The sequence below is a fragment of the Staurois parvus genome, unplaced genomic scaffold (genome assembly GCF_062004578.1).
Source record: "Staurois parvus isolate SC_StPar_1 unplaced genomic scaffold, SC_StPar_1.0 ptg002154l, whole genome shotgun sequence".
NCBI classification, from domain to species: domain Eukaryota; kingdom Metazoa; phylum Chordata; class Amphibia; order Anura; family Ranidae; genus Staurois; species Staurois parvus.
The window spans coordinates 24,590-30,589 of record NW_028319950.1 but is presented as its reverse complement, the minus strand read 5'-3'; positions in this window follow the sequence as shown (position 1 = coordinate 30,589).

The window sequence follows — 6,000 nt, the reverse complement described above, 5'->3', positions numbered from 1 at the left end:
CCTTACTGAACACCTTTGGGGTGACATGGAATGCCGATCAAGAGATGGATCTTCCATACAGCATCAGTACCTGACTTCAACCCTACTGAACACCTTTGAGGTGACATGGATTGCCGATCATGACATGGGTCTTCCATACAACATCAGTACCTGACCTCAACCCTACTGAATACCTTTGGGGTGACATGAAATGCCGATCAAGAGATGGGTCTTCCATACAACATCAGTATCTGACCTCAACCCTACTGAATACTGTTGGTGTGACATGGAATGCCAATCAGGAGATGGGTCTTCCATACAACATCAGTAACTGACTTCAGTCTTCAGCCTTACTGAATACCTTTGGGGTGACATGGAATGCCAATTTACGAGATGGGTCTTCCATACAACATCAGTATCAGAGCTCAACCCTACTGAACACCTTAGGGATGAATTGGAATGCCGATCATGAGATGGGTCTTCCATACATCAGTATCTGACTTCAACCCTATTGAGCACCTTAGGGATGAATTGGAATGCCGATCATGAGATGGGTCTTCCATACAACATCAGTACCTGACTTCAACCCTACTGAATACCTTTGGGGTGACAGGGAATGCCGATTACGAGATGGGTCTTCCATACAACATCAGTACCTGACTTCAACCTTACTGAACACCTTAGGGATGAATTGGAATGCCAATCACAGGACGGGTCTTCCATACAACATCAGTACCTGACCTCAACCCTACTGAATACCTTTGGGGTGACATGGAATGCCGATCAGGAGATGGGTCTTCCATACAACATCAGTACCTGACTTCAACTTTACAGAACACCTTTGGGGTGACATGGAATGCCAATCACAAGACGGGTCTTCCATACAACATCAGTACCTGCCCTCAACCCTACTGAATACCTTTAGGGTGACATGGAATGCCGATCAGGAGATGGGTCTTCCATACAACATCAGTATCAGAGCTCAACCCTACTGAACACCTTCGGGATGAATTGGAATGCCGATCATGAGATGGGTCTTCCATACATCAGTACCTGACTTCAACCCTATTGAGCACCTTAGGGATGAATTGGAATGCTGATCATGAGATGGGTCTTCCATACAGTACAACATCAATACCTGACTTCAACCTTACTGAATACCTTTGGGGTGACATGGAATGCTGATCAAGAGATGTGTCTTCCATACAACATCACTACCTGACTTCAACCCTACTGAGCATCTTTGGATTTAATTGGAATGCTGACTGTAGGCCAAGGGGTTGATTTACTAAAACTGGAGCACTCAGAATCTGGTGCAGTTGTGCATGGTAGTCAATCAGCTTCTAACTTCAGCTTGTTCATCTAAGCTTTGGCAATACAACCTGGAAGCTGATTGGTTTCTGTGTCGGAGCTGCAACAGATTTTAAAATCCTACACCCACAGTTGATCCAGAGGAAGGTAAAAAAACAGAAAACCATGATCCAATTTGCTCGTGCAGGGGAAAATAAATCCTTCCTGATCCCTCGAGAGGCGATTGGATGTTCCCTGGATCAACTTTCCCTATAAATGTTATATCCAGTTATATTCTGTGTATCCAAGAAAGGATCCAGGACTTTTTTGAAGCAATCCATAATGCTGTGATTTATTGGGCTGATTAGCCAAATATTGATTTTTATGGTAAATGTTTGGAAGATGTTTCAGTAAACATGCTTTATACAGTAATATGAGGTTGTCCGTTCTCTGTACCAGTAAAGTCTCATTCGTTTTTTGTGGTTTTTCATACGATATATCAGGGATGAGGAACGTTTGCAGTCTAGTTTATATAATGATACCTTTAATACAACTTAAAAAAAATAATTTCACCCTTGCAGCTCAATGAGAGGAATGGAGAGGCTGCACGTTCGTAGTGTTAAAATCACTCCATTCATTCCCAGTCTTTTAATAGAGAAGTGTTGGAATCTATAACCCCCCCCAATTTATACTCACCAACATGAGTGGCTGTAGCAGCAATCTGATGCTGCAGCTTTCCCTCTCTGGGTCCTATACCAAGAACGGAGTGATCAAAGACTGTTCATTGCTCATTTCTCAGTGCGCAGTGAGCAGTGGCTGTCAGTCTTCGGCTCATTGCTGTGCCCCTCCAGTGCTCACTGGAGTGCCAGGCTGTGGATTATTATTACAGGTACTTGTATAGCGTCGTCAGTTTACGCAGCGCTTTACATATATATTGTACAGTCACATCAGTCCCCACCCACGAGGAGCGTACATTCTAAGGCCCCTAACCCTCAAGGGGCGTACAATCTAAGGTCCCTAACCCTCAAGGGGCGTAAAATCTAAGGTCCCTAACCCTCAAGCGGCATACAATCTAAGGTCCCTAACCCTCAAGGGGCGTACAATCTAAGGTCCCTAACCCTCAAGGGGCGTACAATCTAAGGTCCCTAACCCTCAAGGGGCGTACAATCTAAGGTCCCTAACCCTCAAGGGGCGTACAATCTAAGGTCCCTAACCCTCAAGGGGCGTACAATCTAAGGTCCCTAACCCTCAAGGGGCGTACAATCTAAGGTCCCTAACCCTCAAGGGGCGTACAATCTAAGGTCCCTAACCCTCAAGGGGCGTACAATCTAAGGTCCCTAACTCACATTCATACATACCCATATTAGAGCCAATTTAGACAGGATCCAATTAACCTACCAGCATGTCTTTGGAGTGTGGGAGGAAACCTACGCAGGCACAGGGAGAACATGCAAACTCCAGGCCAGGGGCGGACTGACCATTTGGGAACTCGGGCACTGCCCGAGGGCCCGGGGTCGGTAGGGGGCCCCATGAGATGCCCCTGGTACCTTTCATATACTTTTTTAGGTGTGGTTTGATTGTGGGCGAGGACACAGGGGCCCCATAATCCCCTATTGCCCAGGGGCCCCATGAGTTGTCAGTCCACCCCTGCTCTAGGCAGGTGGTGCGGATTTGAACCGATGACTCTAGTACTGCCAGGCGGAGGTGCTAACCATTTAGCCGCTGTGCTGCCCCTATTGGGAGGGAGTGACTGGTTCAGGCTTTCAGCAGTGCGTTGAGAGTATTTGGTCCAGGCATCTAGGCAGATCCCGTCATTATTGTCAGGAACCCTGCAGAGCCTAGGCTGGCTCAGTGGCATCAGCCAACAGCGGGCTTGACCCAGAACCTGGGTCAGAGGAGTGCAGAATTAGGTGCCCACAGGGGACGTAGGGCCACAACAGCTTTGGTCATACTTCTCCTTTAATAAATGCTCCTGTTTATGATAGGACATGTTTCATCTTTTTTCAATAATCTGTATTATTTATCCATGTCAGTAACAAGAGGCTGAAGCTGTAATACCAACAATATGAGCTGAAATCCATGGAGTTTATATCAAATCAAAGTTTTTTTTTCTAGGCCGCACTGATGTCACTTCACAATTGGGTCATTTTAAGGACACTTGTAGCTTTCAGGGAATAAATGGCAGATTTCATTTAATTTCCAGGACAAGTCATTAAATCTGTTCTCTCTCTGTTTCAGTAGTTACTCGTGTTACAATACAATAATAGAGGCGACCTTTTCTCCGCGCCGGGCAGCAGTCACTAGACTTACAGCGCACTAAAATCTTATCTGTCGCCTCTCAGGTGTTCGCCCCCCCTTCCCCGGCAGTCTATTTCTCATTATTTGATTTCTTTGTTAAGGCTGGTAATAGGGTTTTGGCGCTCACCTCTACATGGGGTGTTTGTGGTGAGAATACGACCCAGTCTGCCCGCCATGCCTTATAATTAGCAGAAATGAATAAATGCACCCACCTTGAAATGAAAATGTGGACAAGGAAAGGAAGAGGGGGAGAAAGAGATGAAGAGAGGGAAAAAACGAAGGAAGGAAGAGGAAAAGGAGGGGGGAAAAAAAGGAAGGAAGGGACTGGGAGAGGAAAGGAAGAATGGAAGAAAGAAATGAAGAGAGGAAAGAAGGAAGGGCGAAAGGATGGAAGAGGGAAAGAGAATAGGAAGGAAGGAAGAGGAAAAGGAGGGGAAAAAAGGAAGGAAGAGACTGGGAGAGAGGAAGACGGAAGGAAGGAAGTTAGGAAAGAAATAAGGAAGTGGGAAAGAGAAAAGGAAAAAGGGGAAGGAAGGAAGGAACAGACTGGGAGAGAGGAAGAGAGAAGGAAGGAAGGAAGAAAGGAAGGGAGGAAGAGACTGGGAGAGAGAAGGAAGGAAGGAAGGAAGGAAGGAAGGAAGGAAGGGACTGGGAGAGAGGAAGAGAGAAGGAAGGAAGGAAGAGACTGGGAATGAGGAAGAGAGAAGGAAGGAAGGAAGGAAGGAAGGAAATAAGGAAGTGGTAAAGAGAAAAGGAAGAGAGGAAGGAAGGAAAGAAGGAAGGAAGGAAGGAAGGAAGGAAGAAAGGAAGGAAGAGACTGGGAGAGAGGAAGACAGAAGGAAGGAAGTTAGGAAATAAATAAGAAAGCGGGAAAGAGAAAAGGAAGAGGGGAAGGAAGGAAGGGAAGCAGGAAGGAAAGCAGGAAGGAAGGAAGAGGAAAGCAGGGGAAAGGAAGGAAGGATGAAAAGTGGACAAGGAAAGAAAGAGGGGGAGAAAGAAATGAAGAGAGGAAAGAAGGAAGGAAGGGAGAAAGGACGGAAGATGGGAAGAGACTAGTAAGGAAGGAAAGGGAAAAGGAGGGAAAAAGAAAGGAAGGAGGGAAGGAATTGCATTTATTATTTTCTTCCATTGGAAACTACAAAGAATTGCAACCCTGCCATTTTTAGCGCATGCAGCTGCCATGCTCAGGCTCCTAGTATCTGTGTGGTGGTGGTACACCAGGGTCAATGGGGTATAACTCAGGGAGCAGGGTAAGGATCCAAGGAACAACCCAGGGTGACCACCGGAAAAATAAGAGAAGAAGCGGGAGAGCTCTTAGAGTGTAATATAGCACAGTGGCCTAATGGTTAGCACTTCCACCTGGCAGAACTAGGATTGTTGGTTTGAATCCCAACCACAGCACCACCTGCCTGGAGTTGGCATGTTCTCCCTGTGCCTGTGTGGGTTTCCTCCGGGTACTCTGATTTCCTTCAACACTCCAAAGACATGCTGGGAGGTTAATTGGCTCCTGTCTAAATTGTCCCTAGTATGTATGGATGTGAATTAGGGACCTTAGATTGTATGCTCCTCGGGGGCGGGGACTGATGTGAATGTACAATATATATGTAAAGTGCTGCATAAATTGACAGTTCTATATAAGTATTATATGTGTGACTATTAATTTCAAAAATAGTAGTTTAGACAGGAATGCTGAACATAGTAACACATAGTGAGGTTGCAGTAACCACAAGTGGAGAATATTCCTGTCCCCATGCTGGATAGAGTTGGTTGCTCTTGATGCCTCAGGGGTCCCAGTGCTCGGTCCTTGAAGGGGCTATCAGGAGGATAACTTGTTTTAGAAAAAGTAAAATCCTGTTGGTGATTCAGCACAGGCACCCATTGGGATGTGTGGTGTGCTCTGCTTGGAGTCATCATATTTGACAAACATCAAGTTACTTTATTTAATTTTTGTTTTTATTTTCACCAAAGAATGAAATTAAGTTACTTGATGTTCATCAGCTACAATGACTCCGCCCCGTCTCTAGACCCACCACACGTCCCAAAGGGCCCCTCTGCCACTCGACTCACTGATGGGTTTTTACTTTGTTCTCAAACAACCTGCTCAGGATCCTGTAGACTATTCCAAGGTATGATCCTTTGGTTAGAGGGCTGGATGGAAGGAAGGGGGGAGAGGAAGGAAGAGGGGGAGAGGAAGGAAGGAAGGGGGGAGAGGAAGGAAGGAAGGGGGGAGAGGAAGGAAGGAAGGGTGGGGAAAAGTGTAGGAAGGAAGGGGGGAGGAAGGAAGACGGAAGGAAGTTAGCAAAGAAATAAGGAAGCAGGAAAGAGAAAAAGGAAAAGGGGAAAGAAGGAAGGAAGAAGGAAAGAAGAGGGAAAGGAAGGAAGGCAGAGGAATAGGTAGGAAGGAGGAAAGGTGGAAAAGGAAAGGAAGAGGAG